Source organism: Ostrinia nubilalis, chromosome 14 (genome assembly GCF_963855985.1).
Source record: "Ostrinia nubilalis chromosome 14, ilOstNubi1.1, whole genome shotgun sequence".
NCBI lineage: Eukaryota > Metazoa > Arthropoda > Insecta > Lepidoptera > Crambidae > Ostrinia > Ostrinia nubilalis.
In genome coordinates, this window is record NC_087101.1 from 2,530,334 (window position 1) to 2,555,508 (window position 25,175).

The window sequence follows — 25,175 nt, forward strand, 5'->3', positions numbered from 1 at the left end:
AAAAATCTAAATTTTTTCTCAAAGGTGACTTGCTTTGACTTTGAAGTTAACAATCCTCTAGCGGGAAATTGACCAAGTACTTGTAGCATTGCAAGTCTGGAAAATGGCTTCGGTCAGCCATTCAAGCGTATGTCACAGTGCAGGGATCTCTCAAAAAGCATTATGGCGCATCCATGCATGAGCGGAGCGTGAAGGCATCCCATCCTACTAATATTATATCGTGAGGATGCATGGATAGATCACAATGTTAATATTTCACGCAAAAACTACTGAATGGATTTTAATAAAGTTTTACGAGTCTTTCAGCGACTTAATTATTGTTTAGGTATACATCTTGATCATTATCAGGCAGGTAATTGTATCTCCATTACACAAGAAAATCCCTCTCTACTTTACCAGTGGCAAATGGAGGATTTGACCTACACCCTGGCCAGACGGGTTCAGGGGTCCTGATTTTTGGGGAGACTTAAAAGAAAGCCAAGACAGTAAGGAGTCGAAGTGGTCGCCATGGCCGAAATCGGTCTGATAATGATCATCATCACCAATTACAAGGAAAGTAGAGTTTTAAAACGATGGTGTTGATGATGATAAGAAGCGAGTTTCAAAATACTACGTGAATTAATACTTATAAATTAGGGTCGCTCATCCTCTGTATTTCTGTCAGTGGTGTTAAGTTAAGTATTTTTGTAGTTCAGTAGCTACGAGTTCCGTACAAAAACCTTTGAATGACTGTTAAAATTTGGGTGTGACCAGTGTTTTAGCTCCCCGTCAAATTCTCGATGCATGAACGCGGCCTTATCCTGTCGCAGCGGCTACCAGTTATTTCACGCGCAGTGCTCTCTAATTGCTTGAGTGCGAGACAATTTCGGATCGTTCGGTATGGTGTGCTTGATAAATGGCTGGAATGATCACTTGTAGGGTCACTTTGCCAGTTAGCGTCCATCGACACCCATTCTGTACGAGCGACGGATTGAAAATAACTATACCTAATGATACGAGCACTATCAAAACCTAATAATAACGACGAAGATATTATAACAGTTTGAATGTCCTATGATACTATTTGCCAATTTGCGTCTAAAAATTAAACTTATAACTTAATAAAAAAATGTGGAATTACTTTTCCTTGATGTCCCTTACAAAGGAACCTGTCAAGATCAGGAACAGGTAGACTTGTTATTTTTGTAACTTCTGAAAATTATAAGAAATTCAAAAGTTGGAATGTCCTAATAGCGCACCTGTTTCAATTAATAAGGTGGTATATTATGGCATACATTAAAACATAGTTAGATATGACTAAATACAACCGAGAGTTTGATATAGTTTAAATAAACCCCACGGCTTCTTACGAGGAGCATTAATACAATCATCATCAATACCTATCTATAAATAGAGAAGTAGGCAAAGACAAGAGGAAAACCCTTGATTTATGTGAAATATTATGTAACAAATACCCCACCGTTTCCTATGAAACTTCCTAATGCTCCAGACCTGTATGTACTAGCTGTGCCCGCGACTTTGCATGCGTGAAAAGAGTTTGAATATTTTTTTCTGTTTTTGCAACATTTTCATTGATGTTCCGCTCCTATTGATCGTAGCGTGATGTCAATGATTTAAAGCCATGCTCAATGAATCGAATATCCAAAATGTATGGAGTAGGTAAGGACTATCCAACACAAAAATAAATTTCAATTCGAATCGTACGTAGTTCCTGACTATCCAATCTTGTTGAAGCGGCGCTCCAGGAACTTGACCATCGCCGTAAGGTAGCACCCTATTGGTTTTCTACAAGCTACACTGCGGAGAATGTGCGAAAGAATTACACGAATTATTTCATCCGTCATCGGGGAACCAGGCGCAGGTAAGCCTACCATCCCTATATTGTTGACATTCCACCACCTCGCACTAAGCGTCTTGATGACTCTTTATAATGCGAACGGCTAGGGACTGGAATTTGTTGCCTGCTGCTGTCTTTCCTGAAGACCATAATCCGGGCCTTTTTAAGGCGAGAGTGAATAGGCACTTGCAGGGCAGATAATTATGTACCATCCTAGACTGCATCCCACTTAACATCAGGTGCGATTGTGGTCAAATACCTGCCTAACCTTGTTATGCATAAAAAAAACTTAATATTTTATCAAATCGAAAAAGTAGTTTTTGAGATCAGCGTGTTTTACCGGACAAACAAACTCTTTAGCTTTATAATATCAGTATAAATTATAGGGAATAAGTCAATTCAGCCATAACAAACACTTTCCTCTATTCTAGAATGGTTTCCAATAAATAACACTATCGGTGCCTTGGCCATCAGGCACTCAGCCAATTGGGCACTAAACGGTAGGTATATCACGGAAAGAATATTTGTATCACGGAAAAAAATATTTGTACTACGGATTTGTCGGATATTTACGATCGGATATTGAATTGACAATGAACTACATACGTTTTTGTTATTGGATTTCGTTATTTATTGCGAGAGGTTGTTATGTTATAAGTTTTAACGTGTTCGACCGTTGTCAAGACACGTCGGTTTGGTTTGACACAGGGAAGTCCATTCTAAGCTTCTCTCAACCTATTTTCTCCAGATTAAAGTTCTATTTATACAATAATATTCCTCTATGTAAAGCGACTGTGGCTCTTTTTGTAGTAAAATGTATGTTTTTGTAGTACTAATGATACTGAACTCACAAAATGACAAGAGTTTCTATTTAGGTGGACGAGCCGTATTTTTATTCAATCATTTTCAGATAGTCTAAAGGTGAGTATAGACCAGAGCATTCTTCTTCTCGAGCATTTCCATGTAACGTTTTTACGATTGGTACAATACAGGTAAAATGTGCGATGTTTTGTTCGTGAAAGGGTGATACACTAGAACATAACATAGAGCGGCTCGTTGTTCTGTTACAATTAAATGCGCTAATCTATACTCACCTTAATGTCTATTTTCTTTGACATTACAAGTGTAATCTCAAACTACGCTTATTTTGTCTTTCAGGCGACCATCTAACCTAGAAAATGTTTATTTCTGTATCAACTTACAAAGGTACTTCATTCATATTCAGATAGCTACTCGGTATCTATTAACAATCTCATCTCCACCGAAGCACCGATATCTTTGCTAATCGAGAATTTGAAAGTATAATTATATTTGCACTCGGAGATACGACCTTGTTTTGTTTCGGCACAAAGTAAAGAGATAACAGAAGCCCTCGTCGTATCTACATAAGGGATTTTGATGATCCTAAGAGAGAAATAAAAATCTTTTCATCATCATCATCTCAGCCATAGGACGTCCACTACTGAACCTATGTTCAGTAGTGGACGTCCTATGGCTGACCGGGTAACATGGAAAGCATTGGGAGAGGCATAGGCCTCTCCCAATGCTTTCCATGTTACCCGGTTGGTAGCGGCCTACGTCCAGCGCTTTCCTGCTACCTTTATGATGTCGTCGGTCCACCTCGTGTGTGGACGTCCCACGCTGCGTTTTCCGGTACGCGGCCTCCACTCCAGAACCTTGGTATGACTTAAAAATCTTTTGCTATGACTCAAATCGGTAGACCGACGACCTCATAAAGGTAGCAAGAAGACGCTGAATGCAGGCCGCTGCGAACCAGTCATTATGGAAATCATTGAGGGAGGCCTATGTCCACTGTTCAGCAGTGGACGTCCTATGGCAGATAATGATGATGATGATGACTCAAAAAACACTAAACACATTTAATATTTTGCTCGAAACACAGTAGTGTGGTAAAGTAATCACAATATAAGATTGTTTGACGTGATGTCCTTTAATTGAATTTTACATCAAAATTTATTAGTATTCAATATTTCAGTGCTTACCTTTAAGTTATTTGAATCTTTAATTGATATCACAACTGGTCTATACCTAACCAGATGAATAAATTTTCGCGAGTTTAATGCTTTGATGAGGCAGTACATTTTATTGTTCATCTTTTATAATCAATTTTCGTAATTTTAACTTGAACTTTCTCAAAATGTTCGTTTTCTAATAAACGTCTTTGCATTCTTGATTATCTTCGCTTATCTATTCATTGTATCTTGCTGTACTGATTGTATTTACTTTAGTGTATTGATTGGCTCAGTTTAGACATACAGGGTGACTCTGCAATCAGTGTTTAAATTTTTAAGAGCGACTCAGAATCAGTAACTTAATTGATTTACGTAAAGAAAACAATTTATTTGTATCATATTTATTTATTTTTATCAGCTGCGCGCGGTTTCAAAATTGGCACACAAACGTGGATAATTTACTTCATTCATAGAAAAATACGTACATACAGTTAACTGCAAAGCTCAATAGACATAATGGTGCGCGAAAATAAGCCTTATCCTTAACTTAAGATATGGGTACCCGAATACGAATTATTTTCAATTTTTTTTTGCGAAGACTACCACGATTAAGAATAATTAAGATAAAGTTTTATTGTCAAATCGATATAAATAGATACTGAGTCACCCAGTATACATGTACTGTGGCCACTCCTCGAAGCCTTGTCACCAACTGTTGTCGCCTATCACGTAGGCAAATAAATTACGCACCGAAACTTTCTGAGACAAGCGTTCAGAATAACATTCGAAATAGATGCGAGTCATGTGTGACTTACATTTAGGAAAAACGTGATACATTACCGTTAGGTATGATATTTTTTCAGAAAACTTCCTTTGAAGTTGACATTAGCTACGAGAAAAATCAGAGAGCTGAGCGAGAGTCATTTGTTTTTTGTAGAAAGAAGTTACGCGGTGGCGGTAGATAAAATGCACTTTTAGATTTCTTTTATCTTGAAATAATGATGGAAGTGAGTTCATTAGGGCTGACATTGTTTTTACCGTTTATTACAAGTTGAATCTATTTATCTTTCATCAGAGTTGCCTTGGCTTGACTCTAGAAGATGGAACCTACGAAATGAGATCTTGGGTTATTGAGAAATTGTCTCGTCGTGTCGACAACAAACCTATACAGTGTCAGCCTAAAACTCCGCTACAAGAGTGACGTTGTGTAGCCTTCATTAAATCTTCCTACGTGCACGACATCATGTGCTTCGTCGACTGGGGAACAAAACTACACTAGCACTCCATGTTTGAGCTATCCAAGAATCGCCATCTGAACAGATTGTCCTTACTACGGCCGACCTGCGTCCGAAGTATATTTAAAGACTTCTAAGTAAGCCAGAGGAGCTCATGTCCAGGTGGAGGCCTTTTAGACTTATTTATTAAAAGAAACGATTTATAAGGATATACAGTAGAGTCATAATAACGAAAAACTATTACATCAAACCACTCACAAGTTACCGTGACCACTCTGCGGGTTACTTTCATTTACCCTAAATCAATATTTTGAACAAACAGCAATCAATTTTAATGGATTAAAAAAGCTATGAAAATATTTTTATTACAACACGACGCAATGCAGCTGGTTTTAAGAGCACTTTTATGGGAAAATGTGGTTCGGGAAATAGGTCTCGCGGGCGCTCAACTGGTATCATAAACACAGTATTCTGGTATAATGCATTTTAAGTAAATATCTAGTGGAAACGAGCATCGCAGTTTTATTTAGTTTGAATAAACAACTTTGTGCTTGAGAAATTGCGAGAATTTTATGTGGAGTTTATGATAAATTTTAATATCGTATAAGCTTGTATGCTGGTAAATGGTATTATTGTTGAATGAGGTTAAGTACGTCTTTTTGTGCTTTGGAAAATTTTCATTCGCTACTTTATGAAATAGGTAACGCAGTGTTTGTCAGTAAATCTTTAAACAGAATCACTGTTTCAATATCATCTAAATTACTAATTTGCTGTATTATTCGGCTTTATTTTCTTGCAAATTGGCCTGTTTTCATTGACGTAATGCAGTCTAAAAACCAAATAGACTCGTCGACTTTTCTAATGTTGTCAAAAGTCATAGAAATAAAAATTTGTCGGCATGTATCTTGTGTAATAAAACCGCCGACATCAAGCCGCCAGGCTGTCGCCGCTTAGTGGTAATATTGTAAATAAATTATTAATAATTATTACATTATTAAATATTCTGGTGTGAAAAATCTGTAGCCTCTCTAAACAACAACTAAAGTATTTGATCTATTTTTAGTACGCATCTCTTACTTTCTGAAACTATTCATTTCCAACCGATTTGCCGCAACCAGCAGTTACAATGGGCTAAATGTAGCTGAAACGTACACTAAAAGGATAGATCATCTTACAAGATGAAATCTAAAAGCAAAAAGGTTTATGTTATTTTTGTGAGATCATAAAAATATATTTAAATAGGTATGCTGTTACATTGGTGAAATGGATCAATTGAAAAGATAAATCGGGAGATGTCTTCACAATAGGTTTTATTCTATTGTTATGTGAGCGATGAAAATGATTCTATATTTTGACTCCTATTGATTGATATGATAAAATTGTTTTGAATCAATACAAGGCGCCTTTTTTTGATTTCCTGGAACTCTAGGATATTAATAAGACCACTTCAAACAATCGAATGGCATTTTTTTTTAATTCAACAATTTTTTTTCGTCTCTTTTTTCAATTAAAATACTTTGCCATAGTTACCTAAATAACCCCTTAAAAACACCTTTAAATAAAAAATATCAATATCACATTATTTTTACTGAATGAATGATTTTACATTACTTATTAATAAAAAATATCTAAAATAAGAATAGATAACTGGGTGACAATTTTGAAAAAACTCGAGACTGATGATATCATCGAAAATATGTTTTTAGAAACATATTTTCTTAAGACAATTTTACTAGTTTTTATTCATAGAATATACACCTAAAATTTTCGGAAAATAAAAGGAGCGGGTTGTATAAAGACAAACCGAAACATTTCCGGCTCTAACGTTAATTAAAGCAGACACCAGCCCTCTACACTAATTTAATTTCACTGCGTCTTTTTTGTACGAAATAAATAATGTAGCGATTATAAAATTAATCTGTCATAAAAGTTACATTGCCTAGGGACTATTGAGACAAAGAAAGAAAAGAGACAAATTAAAATAACTCGAACATGATTAGTAGTAATGAAAATACAAATCATTAACTTAATCTAGTCTATGAAAGCAGCTAAGTAAATATCACTAATTGCATATTCAAAGAGATGGCTCCTAGGCGTAACTCAAAAGAATTGCAAATGACACGTTGCAAGAATTGCCCGGAGTTGCAAAGTGTGCCCCACGAGGTTTACTGTTGCTGTAGTCTTTTACTTGGGACAAACTTCACTTGATTGTAGAGATGTGCCTTTGTTCTCAATTTGAACGTTCAAAAAATGCATGAAAACTTTTTGCGGGTAACTAGGTATTACGATAAAAAATGTTCTAAAAATCAGTTCAGTGAACCTAGCAGCTAAAAAATTGCATGAACAGTTAGACAGTAGACAGTGTTTATAAAAATGAAAAATCTAAGTTGGCTTTCGCTGCTATCACCTGAGCGTGAATCAGAGAGACGAATTAATATAGCCAGGTAGACATAAAGCCTAATAGCTCAGATTGCATTCAAAATTATTAATGTAGACACTCAAACGTTACTTAAGAAAATAATACTCTAATATCAAAAGACACAATGCATATGAGTGCCGATTCTGTAAGTCATCAAGATGAAAAACTTGTACACGTCATAAAAAGCAAAAAACGAAACACCGAATAAATTACGAAATAAAGTTACAGCAATCAAATAAAATTATCCCGGTTTGTCCTTTCCAGCTTTTCGCGAGAAGTTGTCTCAAAGAATTCCCAGGGATACTTTTTTAAATTGTTATTTCCCTAATTACGTATTTCGCATCTTCCTTTTTAGTGAATTGGCTCATCCCTATTCTCATCCCAACGGAACAAGTGGAAAAGCGGCCAACTGCGAAAAGTTCGAAAATTGTTTACGCCGCGAACTGTTGCGAACTGTCGTTTGTCGCAACATCGCGCGACAATGTGTTGCTACAAAATAAAATCTTTGTTAAGACGGTACACTTAGCTACAACTGGCTTGCGAGTTTAATTGGTTAACTTTTGTTTGTCTGTCAGTGAGTCTGAGTCAAAACGTTTAGCATCAGAAATATTATATTACTTATACACATTCATTATGGCTGTGGAGTGTTCAGCTGAACATGTGGTGTGACATTTTCATTATTTACGAATTTTGTGAAAATACTATTAATCATAATAGAAGTGAAATGCTAAACATAAGTGTCTTATAATTGATCACCATAACTAGCAGCTCTATGGACGTATGCATCCAGTGTGTATCCGCAACATGACTTGTAAATTTTTGATAAAATCTTTATCTATTTCCTCATAGTTTCATCAGTTTTTGCCAGGGCAATTTACTACTATAAAGTTTACAAATTATGTAATTTTTATTGGACAGTAAATTGTATCATAAAACAGTGTCTTTTTTATACGTCAAACATTTTATATATTTTATTTTTTGAACGCAATATCAAATTGCTTTTATTGCTAAGCCGTCATGTGTTCTCTAGAATATTCCATCGCTTGCTGATTGGGCAAATTTAGTCAAAGGTTTTAAAAGAATTCGTTTTTTACCTTGAGAATGACAAACTAAATTTCATTAAAAGTGCTGACATGTGAAGCCGTATCTTTGGAGCAGTGGTAGAATAGTAATATTCTTTTTAGTTCGGATGATCCTACGTCCCCAACACGTTTAATACTGTGTCTAGACTACATAGTATTTGGTAAAATGTCTCTACTTTTTCCAAGGTGGCTATTTTCAAGGGTCGCAATTTATGCGACTTAAAATTCTGTGCAGTATTTTTTTGCGGTTTTATGTCTATCATCGTTCGACGTTTTCATGATAATTTAACTTTTATTTTTGTGTCTGTACTTTATAGCAAAAAAAAATACATTTCTAAACTTAATGTTGCAATGTGAACTGTTACATTTTGTTATCTTTTACACTTGCGCCAATATTCATAAACGATGCTTGCTTAAGTGAAGCAACAAATCGAACGCACAGCGTTGAATAGAGCACTGTGATTGGTTCGTGTGACCCTGTACATCCACATGCACTGTGAGACCTCATCGTAATGTTTGTGAATACGAGCGTAAGTTTCAAACTATTAATCTAATAAAGTTGCAATTTAAAGTACTTATTAAATTAATTACAAAATACTGAGAAAAGACAGTTAAACGGTTATTCTTTTGACCGTAATAAAACACTTAACCACAATTTAAAAAACTCCAAATAAAATTGGGAACATTTTTTACCCTCACAAAATCCGCAGAATTGTGTACATTATACAATTCGCAGAAACACGTCCTAAAACCGTTGAATGTATACGTAATTTTAAATACGTTTTGCCAGCTAAATCCTGTGCCATAGAAACAGAGTTACCTATTTGAAAGGATTTCAATTCAAACCATACTAATGTGAAAACGTTTCCAACTATACACGTTTGCCTTTGTTACATAAATAGGAAAAAGTTGAGTGATGTAAAAACGTGGATGAAACCCTATTACATTACACGTTCCTACACTAGCTACCTACTAAATCGTAGAGAATGTAGGGGAAGATAAAATGTACGCTTGTCTTTAATAAAGATAAGTACCTACACTTTTTCATAATTTATTTTCGTATTTTATTATTTTTTCCGCTGCGCGCGGCTTCAAAATTGGCACACGAGGATAAAATTTACTACGTTCATAGAAAAATACGTACACACAGTAAGAATTACTACACACGAAAAATGCACACGAATTAGATTTTCAATTTTTTTTTGCGAAAATTACCACTTTTAAAAATATCTAATTCATAATTTATAAGTAAAGTAGTCCTGTTAAATTGTTCTCTAAAGCTTATTCAAAAATTTTGGATACCGTTTACAAAATTACCCTGTAGAATGCATAAGATAAAAATAATTCTGGAGAACACGTGTGCGTCCACACGTTACCTTGGCCTTTTAACTATTGGATGATTTGGGGTACAGGCTGAAAATAAACACAACGCATTTATCCGTTATTTTTAGTAACAACACAAATACAGCCTTAACGATATTCTTCGATTCAGTTACATCGAATGTTGTATATTTTATCGAATGGAATACCTTTACATATAATACGTTCAATATTCCGTAAAGGTCGTCTCGATGCGGCCCAATGAGGCCTGAAGGTTTCAGGTTCTGAATGAACTTTTTCTATGACATTGGCACAACAAACTTTTGGTTGATTAAATAGAGATATCTAGCCAGACCGAGTTTAAAGTAAAGGTAAATGTATTTGTGTTTCAATTGATGATAAATATTTAATGTTCACTGACTTGAAATAATTGGGTGGTGAATAACCTTTATTTGTTTTCTTTTGTATCTTTTGAATGCATCCAGTCATCTAAAAGTACGCTCATAATAATACTATCAAAATGTTTAAAATTTACAATACGCACTTAGCTTAATGTAGACCTACCCTTATACACATTTCTAAAATATTTATCATAATGTTCATTAATTTTCGTAAAACTTCAACATAACAAATTATTTATTTAGGAACTTTTATTATTTTAAACTCTTGTTCATAAAATGTTTGAAACTCATTAGGATAGGATTATCCCTATAATCACACTAAAAAGATTTTGACGAACATAAAATTGACCATAACTTATTTCTGTAACTAAACACTTTACATGTAGGTACCATTTTTGCTTATTGTTTAACATAATCGCTGTCATTTAATTTGTCACTTGTACCGTGATAAAAAGAATCGTAACAGAAAAAGAAGATTCTTTCACATTTGATTTCCAAAAAGCTTACTCAAACCTGACATCAAAACATTTTGAAGATTTAAAACTCCGTGCCCGTATGTTGGTTCGACATGGAGTCACGTTTCTTTTACAAACATTCGCGTCTTGTTCTGGCACCCCGACTTAGTGATGCCGTGCCACAGTCAAAGAGTTGTAGTAAGCCTACTATGAAAAAATAATTATGTGTTCTAAGTCTGCACAAGCCTTAACTAATTAAATTCTACACCTTAGTCAGTCTTAGGTTTGGCCGTTTCTTTCTACAAGAACTATTGTATAACAGAAAAGTGTATATTTTTTCCGAATGTGACGATAACGAAACGGTTGTTAGGTGTAGAGACTGTTTAGCTAAGGATTTTTAGAATCTACATGAGATATGAAATATTTTTCACAATGCGAGCCGTTATGATCTCAGCTTGACAAAATTTTACATGAAAATATTATTGGTGGGTTCTCAAACTTTCAAGTACTCAATTTTCAGTAAGTTATCCTACTCACCAAACTATACTGTGTACCTTTATCCCGATTAAGCTCCGTTATAGGATGTGTGTACTTTGCCTTAAATTTGGAATTTGTTTTTGCAGCTGTTTGAATTAGAGATGTCTTCAGCCAGCGGCAGAAAACGTACCAAAGTCCTTGCTTTGGTGTCTTTTTAATTTTAGGAATAAACAATCTTTTTGACTCATGAATTTCATGATGCTTCGAGGTAAATTATGTTTTCTTTGAACGTGATAAGTAGGTACATTGATGTTGGTTTACATTTGGCTGAGTTAAATTACCGTATCGTGATATAGCGTGACGGCTTGCTAGCACAGAGGCGTGGTTAATCTTATTATAATCAATTATTTAGATTGGCTTGTCCGGATGTACTGATAGACCCTTACTCAATCAATTAACCAGACTGTGAGAAAAGAAGTAATTTGATTCCGTACACTTTAGTTGCATATCTTGTCAAGTAAAAGACTTTTGTAGCATTTCAATGAGTTTGACACCAGGGTTACATGATGAGAGAAAAAATAGAAGTAATCCTGTCATCATCATCACCAGTTAACCTCCACTGCAGGAGCACGACCTTTTGTAATTTACTAGAAGGCATGGAGGATTTGGCCCAGACTCCCCACGCTCTGGCCAGACGGGTTGGGCAGGCAGGTATAAAATGTTACAAATAATGTTTTGCCCTTATTTTTTATACAAGCGCCATCTATACTTATAATAAATCTGTAGAGAGGTCAATTCAGTACATGAAATATGTTTTCAAAATAACTATCAGGGGGTGATTAGTGATCAATACTGATGCCAAAAATGCAATCAGTAAAATTTTTGTCTGTCTGTCTGTATTTTCCTTATAGAAACAAAAACTACTGGACGGATTTTAACGAAACTTAGTACAATTATCCTTCATACTCCTGGGCAGATTAAAGTATACTTAGGAATTCCCACGGGAACGGGAATTAGCGGGAAAATCCTTTTGTATGAAAAATCTAAACCACTTAAGTAAGACGCTTGAAATTTGGCATGCAGGTACCTTAGTAAACTTAAAGCTTAGTTACAATAGGATATTGCAAAATTCCCACGGGAACGGGAGTTGGCGGGAATAAACATTTGTATGAAAAAATCTAAACCGCGTAAAATAGATGAAGGGGGTAAAACGGGATCCACGCGTACGAAGTCGCGGGCGGCCGCTAGTATAAAATAAATACACACCGTATTCCGAAACACATTTACAACCCACAAGTTACACAATCGCTGACAGCTTTCCAATAACATTAAAAACCAGCCCTTCTTTATATTTCGACGGTGAGAAGCACAAAAAACGAGTGAAAACACGTCACAGCCAAATTAGTCTTTGCAAATATTTCCAGATTAAGGCGAAAGGTTTGCAACATCTGATGTGACATTTTCCGTGCCTCGCTTTAAGGTGCTACCTCACTGGGAGCGTTCACGTGTATAGTAAATTTGTAACCTTATTAATTCGACTTTGAGAATTACATTACAATGCTATCTCAATTAATGAAGAGTATTGGAGTGTAATGTAACATTATAAAATGAGCATTACAATAATAATCTACCTCAATGACTGACAAGTATTGCGTGTAGTGTAACATTCATTAAACATAATTTGCCTTTGCGAGCATTCACGAGTGATTTAGTTATTATTACACATTGTATAGAAATAAAGCCCTAAATCATCGGATTTTCATTATAATGCTAAACGTAATGTCTCTTTTATATATTTATAAAAACTCCATCAAAGTTAACCATTAAATAAATTAACAATTCTTGTATAATCCAGGAATTAGAATGTATGGCTTATCCGTATATTTATAAGGTATCCTTTTAACGGGACTGACATATTTTTTGAAATTGTTTTCGGCAGTAAGATTTAATAACTTGTTTAATGTTCATAGTAAGTATCAATATTAGGTAAGAAATAGCGTAAAAAACAGAATTATAACTTAGCTTCTGATGCAGTCCGGTAAAATACATAGATCGCGTTTTCTGTAATAAAGAAAAGCTACGACATATCAAATCAGTTTGTTAAAACATACATATTCTAATGTCACTTAGCACATCATTCCTACATTCTAGTTCCAGGAAAAACAAAAATAAACAGAAAAAAATCCAACGCAATAAAACTCGTACTCGTAAGTGGCAATTCCTGTGAAAGCGACAATGGTACGTTCAAAAGCGATTTTTTCTTCAAAATAAGCCCGCTCGTCATGTCACGCTAAAAGCAAAAAGGGACTGACGACGTGATTTTCGTGTTATGCCCCGTATTTTGGTAATTTGACTCATTAGGGACGCGGCCTGATGCGAGCGGGGAGCGGATACTTATCCTTGTAATAACGACATCTGTCTAAGACGGCATATGCGGGAATCAGGCCCGTGACTATCCTTCGTCATTATCATCATCATTTCAGCCATAGGACGTCCACTGCTGAACATAGGCCTCCCTCAATGATTTCCACAATGGCCGGTTGGTGGCGGCCTGCATCCAGCACCTTCCTGCTACCTATATGAGGTCGTCGGTCCACCTTGTGGGTGGACGTGCTACGCTACGCTTTCCGGTACGTGGTCACTATCTTTAGTCGACATCAATAAACTAGCAATATTTCAAATCAGCTTAATAACATTGACTTAATAAAGCTTACAAGATGCTGGCGGATGCAGGAACTTTCTTTCATGCAGAACCTGCGCACCTTTCTTTCGAAAAATGTAAAAGTCAATTAGCGCTATCATAGTGAAAGTGACATAAACAAGTAACCACTTATAAGGGTTCGTTCAACTCCGCGACAAAATGTAGATAAAATTTACATAATCCAGTAAAGTTTTACATAAAATACTTAAGTAACGATATCACATATTTATCAGCGTCTGTGCTTAGAAGCGAAGGAACGGGTTCATTTCGGTTATATCCAGATTTTATATTCGTTTCAGTACCCAATTTGATTACACCATTAAAACAGGTGAAGCATGAGTCGGACTCGAGCACTGAGGGTTCTGTATCCTTATTTCAATATCTTCTACGTCCTTTATTACGTAAGTCATCTTTCTTACTTTCTGGGTGCTTAATGGACACTGATGTATCGAAATTTGAATGATATCGAAACAAAAACACAGTATTTGTTGGGTACCAGGTTGATTTACTTCTGAAATGTAGAAATATTTCCCATTCTTAACCTTTATCTAACAATATATTTTTTATAATATTTTCACAATTTCAAGAGACCACAAAGTTAATAGACTAAGGCCCAGTTTTTTGATTCATAGTTAAAATAACAAATTGTTAAATTTTTCTACTAATGGTTAAATATTAACAAAATGTTATCTAATAGTTAAAAATGTACTAAAAGTCAAGTTAACCACTGTTCGAAAAACATTTTTTTCTGATATTTAACCACTTGTCATTTGACATCTGTCAAATTTGACCATTGGTTATTTTAACTAAGAATCAAAAAACCGGGCCTAAGAGCTAGTGAACGCCAGACCTACGTCATTTTATGAAAGCTGAAAGTTTGTCAGCGTATGCTCCCAATATAGTATAGAATGTTGGGTTTCAGCTTTTATAAAATAACGTAGGTCTGGCGTTCACTAGCTCTTAATCTATAACTGTTTTATAAATTAATTTATAAAACAGTTATAGATTAAGAGCTATCTAATTTATCCAAATGGTTTTTTTTTTAATAAAAGGTACTTGAAGGTCTACTTTTTGGTCAAAAAGAAAAGAACATAAAAGTAATTATTATGGTGCGGATCCCTAAAACGTTAAATGAAAGTTCAAATGTGAATTTGGGCTCCAATTGCTGGAATTAAACAAACAATTTTAGATCATTTTCATTGTTCATAAGAAATTATGCTAAGTCATGCCAGATGTTCAAAAGGGAACTCATTAATATTAATAAAATGCTTCGCACGCTAAAAAATATAAGGGTAGTCATCATTAACGTGTTTTTTTCTTGTGACGTTCGCATAATATTTTCTGCTTAGTTCAATGATGAAGCGAAATGTTATGTGACAAACATAGGTGGTACTTTTATAGTAAGTTTATACGATGCAATTATAGTAGTTGTAACACCCATTCTTACCTGTGTAATATATTTATTTAATTATTTATCTTTATTAAAAAGGAACATACAGCCTTGTTTGACACATGCAGCTTAAAATTAAGTGGGTTACACACTGGCCTTTAAAGTTTCTAAGGCTAGGTTGTACAGTCAAAGTTGAAAAGGAGACAGATGTGAAGCTTAATAGCAATTTCGATAATTAGAATATTTCATCTAAAAAGACATAAATTTTGTTTATTTCATAATCTTGAACGAGTTTTTGGCAGACACACAGATTGGCAAGTTATATTATTAACAATATTATAAATCCACGAAGAGCTTGAAGTTGATCAAGTATATTTTTTACTCTTTGAGGCAGGCTTGTTTGTTTGTGATTTCTACGAATCTAATGGAATCATGGCTATACTGGTATCTTTAATGAGTAGCTCCACCAAACCGTACGTAATTTGTGGTCTCTACAAAGAGTCTATCATGTAAGATAGCTCACAGACGAGCGACATTATGTCGGCGACTGCTTGCGATAGTGGTAGGCATTTCATGTTGACAACTTGACAATATAAGGCTGAGTTGCACCACCCAACTTTAACAGTAACTATGACGATAACCGGTGTCTTTTGTATGGAGTTTGACAGATTTTTGACGTTAAAGTAAGATGGTACAACTCAACATTATTATACGTTAGTGACGCCCGTCTTCGAGAGTCATCACTAACGTATAGTATAGCAACTGCGACTATCGGAGACCATCGGCGGTATTCGCGATGCGTAGGTGACGGTTGTCTAATTTAAATATCTGTCCTCGGCGATTACTGACTACTATCGCCGAAGCAGTCGCTGATATCCGATCGCTCGTTTGTGATCTCCCTAAGAAGTTTGCCTTTTCTAAGAACACTGTATTTCTTTTTCGGAGGTCTGTAAGTGATGGAAATGGACTGCGGAACGATTTGTGCTACCTTAGCCTATAAATAGGACATTATGTCTGAAATATCTTTCTTCTAGGAATTGGTAGTTTCTCGATAGAAGTATTAACTGTGTTTGTATACAAAAGACCCAAATTGAGATAAGATGAAAAACGTTTTAATTTGTATCTATAGGTATTCTTTGGTTGTAAGTATCCTCTCCAACCCATCTGTGACCAGGCTATCAAGTCTTGCCTACGCACGGTGACTTCAAAGATAATTATTTATTAATGAAAGTATAATTTTTTTTTCAGGTAATTCTTCAATCAAGACTATTTAACAGCAATAGTAGGTAAAATTTTCAACTTTTCTTGAATTGAATACCGTTTTGTTTTTAACTTAAAGCTGACTGTAGAAATATCGGCTAAATTCAATTTTAACTTTATTAACACTCTTAGGGCTATATTTCACCGGGACACCATGGCGGCGCAACCAGTCGCCGCTACCAACAAAATGTATAGAGCTTTGCGCAACCAAACGGACACCAGGTGAGTAACTCTCTATAGAGCTGTATACATTTTGTTGGTAGCCGGCGACTGGTTGCGCCGCCATGGTGTTCCAGTGAAATATAGCCCTTAAGAATTATATTTGTAAATCCTCTCCGCTGATGTCAACACGCGGCTTTATTTTAATCCAAACCCTGTGCGTATTGTAATAAATGTGAGTTCTCCGCAAGCAATTCCGTGTTTTAGTAAATTTGTGCAAACATTACACATCTTTAGCTTGTACGCAAGGTTAGAGTTTATAGTAGACTCACTTAAGTATAAGCAAATTTAGGCTAGGTTGCACCTTCTTACTTTAACATTGATAAACGTCAAAAACCTGTCAAACTCTATACGAAAAACACCAGTTAAGTGGTGCAACTCAACCTCAATGTGTGTTCATCAAACTGAGTCTACACTACGGACTTTTACAGGCCGATTGGCCGACTCTAAATCTATCTAATGTGTACTTTCATTTACAGAAGACTAAACAATAGCCCCATAAAAAGTCTCTAGTTTGCGGGAACTAACAATAAAATTGCCCCTGCATTCAATCTTGCACCACTATGACGTCATAGCTGTAGAATTGAGCGAAGAAGCCAGCTTTACATAGATTTGCATGAACAAGCCCTGGGTAAATTGACGGTACTTTTAGGAGAAAGCCTACTGAACCTGTATGTTTTTCAAATGCCCTTGGATACAATTAGAAGGAGACGGGACTTTTAGTCAAGCGATTGCTTCGTTTGAGCCTAACGAGGCTTGAGTACATGTACCTTACAGTATCTAAGTGAAACTGTGTAGTGTGTTTCTGTTTATTACATTATGTAATACCTACTATAAGAAAGTACCTACGTCCTTTTGTCACGGGTGATATAACCGCTTTTTAATCAATATTTAACTTAAAACCTCAGTCATTATAATTCACTTTCCAGAGAGAATAATAAGTAGAGGATATGATTGTACAGGTACGCCGGTAAATATTGATTAGTCCATCTAAAATCATTTAATTTTTTCAAAATCTATATTTAAGTTAACAAAATATTTATTTTTCTATCAACTTAGGTCAGTGAGTTATAAAGTTTAACAATTCGGTAAAGTTTATCATTCGATTATTTAACATACCTTTTTATTTGTTATTCTAAACTCAACAAAACTGAATAAAGTGTAGCTAAGTTTCGAACTGAACAAAGTCTAGCAAGTTCTGTTAAATAACTAAGGAACATTTCAAGTTTGATTTAAAATTCAAAATCTTGAATCATTTGGTTTATTTCCATTTTGTTATCATTTCAAAAGGAACAAAGGCGTTCATAATTTCCATGACGTCTCAAAATTTTAAACAAACGGTTAAGATCCTTATCTATTCCTCCCCAAGCCCGGTGCTTCGAAAATATCTCGAACGTTGAACTAAATCACCTCTAGAACCCACTTAACTCTGAACCGTCACTTTGGATTTAAGCAGCGATTGTCGAAACAATAGCTCGTATCTAGACGTTGTATTTTGAAGGATCCTCCATTAGAACGAAAACAAAGGCTTTTACATTGCCCTCGGAAGGTAATGAACCGTGAAATGTCGTAGTTAGATATGTGACAGTGTTCTGTTTTGTTTGAAAGTTTTTAGTTGAGCTTTTTGCTGAATTTTTTAAAGTTTTTTTATTATTTCGCACTGAATTCTTAGTGCTGGTATTTCGTAGAATAACAAAAGCATTTTTAGTCTTCTAACGAGAAGGTTTTAACATAAATAGTGACGTAATTATTTAGTAAGTTTCGTATCGAAAAAGTCTTTACCGTAATCAAGTTTCACACATCAATAATTTTGTTCTAAGAAACAAAAAATGAAATGTTCAGTTTCTATATGTAACTTCTGAATACTCAGTAGGTACTTATAGTATTACAAAATACTACTTAATGAACATAAAATCAAAAACCGCTTAAAAGCAAAAGCGGTTTTGAACTGTTTGGTTCATAAACACGAAATTTTCTTGGAAAAGTTGACGTTAAATTCTCCGTTAATAGTTATAAAGTAACGGATCTGACCCGAAGCGCCACAAAACACCGCTTATGTCGTATTATCATTATTTTTCTGCGAACTGCGACCCTTGCGGGTATACTTCCGAAAATAGGATCGTGTCATTTGTACAGATTAACTTTTTGAGGGCAAACGATTTTAGAAAATTTTAAGTAAGTAGGTAAAGTTGTTATTTTTGTCGTGTCAAAATTTATAAGCCGTCTTTGTCTAACTGGCTCTCTTCGACCGAAAAAAAGTCATGATTTCCGAAGAATGAACATACGACCGCTCATCAAGATAGGCACTGATAATAAGTGGCATTTTTTTATACAATAGGCATCTTATAAGGCATATTTTGCCACATAAATGTATACATTTTTGTTGCTTAGTACAGTCCAAAGCACATAAGACTATCTGTATACTGTCTTGTCAAGTTCAAGTTGAATATAATCTTATTTTTCAACTAAACTATGAACACTTACATGAAGTGGTAGTATCTCTATTGCGATGGCTCCTACGTATAAGGGCGAAACTGCCGCTTACGCCTTTTTCCAATTATTTAAGCAATGATTTCACTTTGATCTAATCTATAACATCAGTAAGAAAAAAATTTTTTTTTTCCATTAGATACAAAATAAAATTTTAGGCAAATAGGCGTATGTGCAAAACTACGCCACGTATAAAGCCCAATCATACGATTCGTCAATCTATACGAGTAGTTGCTTACATAAACATATATTTTTTATAATCCAATGCTTAAATAAAGCCATGAAAATATTTAGCAAATTGTTTTATTTATAAATTATGACACATTATACAGTTATTTAATTTTTAGCGTTAAGAGTCGCATCTCAAACTAACTTGAAAATATTAAATAACTTGAAAAAATCGAACTGCCTAAGGCATCGTGGGTTCAATTCCCGCCTTAGGCAATTCGATTTTTTCAAGTTATTTATATTTTTTTAAAATATGACACATTATGTTAAAAGACCTAACTAAATCTCGAGCACAGTATATGGGCGTATTTGCGTTAAAACGTAAAACGGTACATTAAACGACTTTTTCTAACTGATTTATTATTGATATAGCACATGATAACAATTAAAATAATTACATGCATAAATAAAGAGAGTAATCGCTTAAAATATTATATTTACGTTGTCATTTAAGTCTCTTTACGTTGAACAATATACATGAAATTATAGAAATATGCCGACGTAAAAGGGCAATGCGTAAAATCTCAAAATATATAAGAAAAATATAAAAATTGATAACAGCAGTAGCAAAAGCATTACATGTTAAGGCTAAATGTGAAATTTCATTAAATTCGTTTTAGTAGGTCAGAAGATATGACCCAAAAATATGGTTCTGGCCACTAAAATGGCTCTCCTGTAAAATTTACTTTTTTCACTTACGCCAGTATACGTAGGAGCCATCCTCCATTTGTACATGGAACCAAGAACTTCCAAATCGACCATTTCTTACCACTGGGCTAACTCATAAGTGGATTTAATCATAGGTATTTCTTAGGCTCCTCGCCCACGGCGACTTTTTGTAGCGATGCAGTAGCGATTCTGTCGCGCGTTTGCATCGATACAGTCGCAATGCGGTCGCTAGCTGTGTACCCTCGCCCACATAAACGTGATTCACAAACCCTCCCTCCGTTCTCTCCCCGATGTCGTCCGACACGGTCGCGCGTTTGCATCGATACAGTCGCGGTGCAGTAGAGCGTTAGTAGCGCGTTGGCATCGCTTCTGTGCACCTACCATGAGTTTACGTTAGGTGTGCTCGCTAGCGAGTACGTCAAAAATCTCTATGAAGATTTTGTTTCTTGAAAGTAGCCGCTAGGGGCGCTGCACAATATGTCATACAATTAATGTCATTTTTTTACGTAGTCGCTAGCGAGCACACCTAACGTAAGCTCATGGTAAGCACACTGTAGTGCGTTGCAAATGCGAATGTTAGTAGCGCTGCTGTCGCGCGATTCGTAAACGAGCGAAAACACTACAAAAACTCACCGTGGGCGAGGGCCCTTACATGTTTTTCTCGCTAACTCCGGTTTGTCAATAAAGACATCACTTCATTTCCATTGGGAACGGCGCAGACGGAATATATCTCCCGAGTATAAAGCAGCTATTACTTGTAACTCGTGTAACTCTATACATAAATCTGTGAAAGGATGATTACAGGTTATTTTTGGTGGCAGAATTACCTTAACATAAACGAGACGATTAATATGTAATGAGATTAGATATTATTAGTATTAAATATCATTACAGCTTTCAAGGAAAATGAAGAGCTTAGAGATAATTCAAATTAACCTCTGTATTTCTTGATTAAATATATATTATAATCGTGTAAATAATCTTTTGTATACTTAATTGAGGTACCTACTTGGGTAATTGTATCATTCAAGTTGTGCATACTCAGTATAATATGATCCAATGATATATTTTAGTGACGTTAACTTCGTATTGTAGCCAAAAAGATATATTTTCGAAACTTAATGAATGGATTCTAGAAACTTTCATCATACTGGTATTATGTAAAAGCTCAAACATGACAAAGCTTTTCTAAGCAATATATCTTTCACTTTGTTAGGCCGGCCGATTTCAAAGATGTCCATTGATAAAAGAGACCGAATAGATAGGAATAGTGCTCAAATCTATTTTGGGATTTTTTCAAACAATAAACAAGTTTCGTCCGTACTAATAATATAAATGCGAAGGTAACTCTATGCCTGTCCATCTGTTTGTTACCTTTTCACGCTTAAACCACTGAACCGATTCAGATGGTAGAGAGTTTGAGTCCCGATGAAAAACAGGATAGTTTTGATCCCGGTTTTTGAATTTTTTTTATGAGACAGAAGGCAAACGGGCAGTCCGAAATTGGGACGCGGGGATATTTTTTACTGTGAGAAACAAAATCTAAGCGAAGCCGTGGGAAAATGACAGACTAGGTATTATAAATGCGATATAAATATAGCTAAGGTATAGCGAGAATTTAAGTCCTAGTGAAAACCATACGACAGTTTCCGTATTTGTAAGGATTCGCTTCGCATCGCTCGCACGGTACGGACGTGCGCTCCGCCTCGCCCGCCCGCTCGCATGCGCTGCGCTCCGAGTTCCTCGAGCTTATCGCCCTCGCTCTGCGAGTCTTGTTTCTGTGGTGTTTTGTCACAATTACGTGGCTTGCCCGCGGCTGCGCTTGGGATACCTAACGGTGATAACGAACAAGCGTAGTTAAACGCCTTTCTAAAGGCGGTTCGGTTCGATTGGGAGCGACCGACAGTGCCTTTTTCAAGGCGCTGAAATTTCCTGCCGCCGCCGGTATATTAGGCTGTGAACCTTGGCCTCCTGGAAGGCACGTTTGAGAGGGTGAGGCGTTCCTCCTCGCCCTTGAGACACTCGGTTTCACAGTCTTTTCACTGCCGGGCGTGACCCCCCCTACCCCTCCCTACTTTCCATCCCTGAAGGAGCGTATCCCTGGTTGTTTTTGCAACCGGGGCCCTCCTGAAGGACTGCTAGGAGTAGGTACTCACCCTACGTCGCGGCGTTGCTACGTTGCGGCGTAGTTACATTGGTTAGGGCACACTTTTCCCACTCACCCCGCACGGTTTACACCGACTGTGCGGGACTTACACACCGCTATAACCACCGAGTTTCTTGCCGGCTCTTCTCGGTGGTTGCGACTTGCGAACCGGCGTAGATTCACGCGTCGCGAAACCCAACTCCATGCCATGGACACGGAGGAACTCTTAAAGTTCCTCCGGGCCACTCACCCGGAGGTCCTCTCCGGGTTTAAAGCCCACATACGGGCAAAGACCCTCGCAAGCTCTGTGTATGAGGAGCCTGCTTCCCCTTCATGTCCCGAGGACGCCATGTGCGATCCGAACTCGGCCCCTCTACCAATCCCGCTCACGAACGAGCACTCTATTGTGATAGATCACCAATCCCATGCCCCCAGTAGGGACATGGAATGTGACTCTGTCTCAGACGCCGATGACAGTGGCTTCACCACCGTCAGTCGTCCGAAGAGGACCCGCAAATCCGCGGCCTCTCCCCCTCCTTCCCCCCCTGCAAAGGCGCTGAAGGCCAACTCGGGCCTCTCTCAGCCCTCGCAATCTTCCCAGCCATCCGGCTCGCAGTCGAGCACCGGGCGGACTGTCAGAGTCCCCCCAGTCTTTGTCCAGGACAAGGCGTCCTGGAACAAGATTTCCGGCGCGCTCAAGGAGCGCCACATCAACTTCTCGCACGCTAAGTCGTGCAATGTAGGCATTAAGGTGTCCTTGTCCACCTCCGACGAGCACCGAGCCCTAACGCGGTTCCTAGATGAGAACCGTATCGGTTATCATACTTTCCCCCGCGAGGAGGAAAGGGAGCTGCGGGTTGTTATCCGTGGCATTCCCAAGGAGCTAGACTCCGCCTCCATCTTGGCCGACCTCAAGGCCCAAAACTTCCCCGTCAAACAGGTTCATCGTCTGTACAGGACTCGTACACGTGAACCTTTTGACCTTGTCCAAGTAGTCTTGGACTATTCCGACGAAGCGAAATCGATTTTCAACTTGAAATCGGTTTGCTTCATCTCCGGGCTCAAAGTTGAGCCACCCCGAAAGCGCGGCGCTCCCGGCCAGTGCCACCGCTGTCAACATTACGGGCACGCTGCCCGTAATTGTCACGCCCGTCCTAGGTGCGTCAAGTGCCTAGGCGATCACGGCACAGCCGACTGTGTCCGTGACAAGGCCACAGCCACCGAACCACCGAGCTGCATACTGTGTGGTACCCAGGGTCATCCTGCGAATTATCGCGGTTGTCCCCGGGCCCCACGCACTCAGCCGCGTGCCCCCATCCCCTCTGCCCCCAGGCAGATCAATGCTACTCGCAACTTTGCGGTAGCAAGTGAGGCTCTTAGCCTCCGTCCCAATAGGCCCAATGCTTGGGCTAGGCCTCTGGCCTACACCCAGGCAGCCAGCCTTACTCCCGCACCCGCCCAAACAGCTGTGGCCCCACCCGCGCCCCAGCAGGCTCCTCAACCCCACCCAGCCCCTAAGGCCACGCCAAAGGCACCTACCCATCAGGCGCCTAACCCTAGTCCCCCTGCCCCTAAGGCACCAGCCCACAAAGTCCCGGCCCCTCAGGCCAAGCCCCAGCCTACACATTCACCTGCGGCTGACATTAAATTGGTCAGAGACTTCTTTGGCCAAATTAATGTCGGCGAGATGTTTGTGATCGCCGCAAAACTGCGCGCGAGTAATGGCGAAGGCAACATCATGGATAGGTTATCTATCCTCGCCGAACACGTAGACTTTTGCTACGCTATCTCCTCTTTCCACGCTCCGTAATGGCTAACCCCACCGCTAGGATCAAACCCCGGTCAATCACCTTAGCATTTTTCAACGCTAACGGTCTTAGACAGCAGAAGGACGAGGTTACTCAGTTCCTTACCGACCACCAGGTCGACATCTTTCTGGTTCAAGAGACCCTCCTAACACCCTCTATTCGCAATCCTAGGATAGCGAACTACAATATCATTAGACACGATAGGCCCACACGTGGCGGCGGCACGCTTATTTATTATAAGCGTTCTCTGCACTGTGCTTTAGTCGATCCCCCTTCTCTCTCTAACCTAGAAGTCTCACTCTGTCGGCTAGCCATGACTGGACACGAGCCCATCCTCATCGGCTCGGCTTACCTCTCCCCGAACAAGACTCCCTTAAGGAGCGACTTTCAGGCCCTCTTTGCTATGAATAGTGCAGTCATTCTTGGCGGCGACTTTAATAGCAAACACACTCATTGGGGTTGCGTAACATCCACTGCCAATGGCAACATGTTAAGCGAACTCTCTGAGGAACTCATCTTTGACATCTTAGTCCCTATGACGCCCACTCACTATCCTTACAATGTCGAGCATCGGCCCGACATTCTGGACATGGCAATTCTAAAGAATATAGGCCTCCGCCTACACTCTATAGAAACCATGCACGCGCTCACTTCTGACCATCGCCCGGTCGTACTACAACTAGGCTCTCCTGAGTCTACACCCACTATGAAGACAATTGTGGACTGGGACAAACTCAAGGTAAAACTTGGGAACTGTCAGAGCCCACAACTGTCCTCAATCCCCGACGATATAGTTTCGCCTCACGAAACTATTCACGCGATCGATGCGCTCACTAGTCACATCTCGGTCGCCATCGGCGACTCGTCTAGGCAAGTGCCTGCGATGGCTAACCACCGTCTCAGGTTGCCGGACGACGCGCGAGAACTATTGAGGGCAAAGAACGCAGCCACTCGCGATTATGACGCTTATCCAACCGAGGAAAACAGAGTCCGCCTACGTTCCTTACAGCGCGCTGTCAAGGCTCGTATCGCGGAACTCCGTAACAATCAGTGGGATGATCTACT

General features: G+C 38.0%; 1 protein-coding gene and 1 long non-coding RNA gene across 2 annotated transcripts in view; one reads left to right on the forward strand and one right to left on the reverse strand.

Annotated features, from left to right (window-relative positions):
• Positions 1-25,175, reverse strand: part of LOC135077973 (uncharacterized) — a 547,422-nt gene that overhangs the window by 399,129 nt on the left and 123,118 nt on the right. The window lies entirely within an intron of this gene.
• Positions 1-25,175, forward strand: part of LOC135077964 (connectin-like) — a 174,850-nt gene that overhangs the window by 57,984 nt on the left and 91,691 nt on the right. The window lies entirely within an intron of this gene.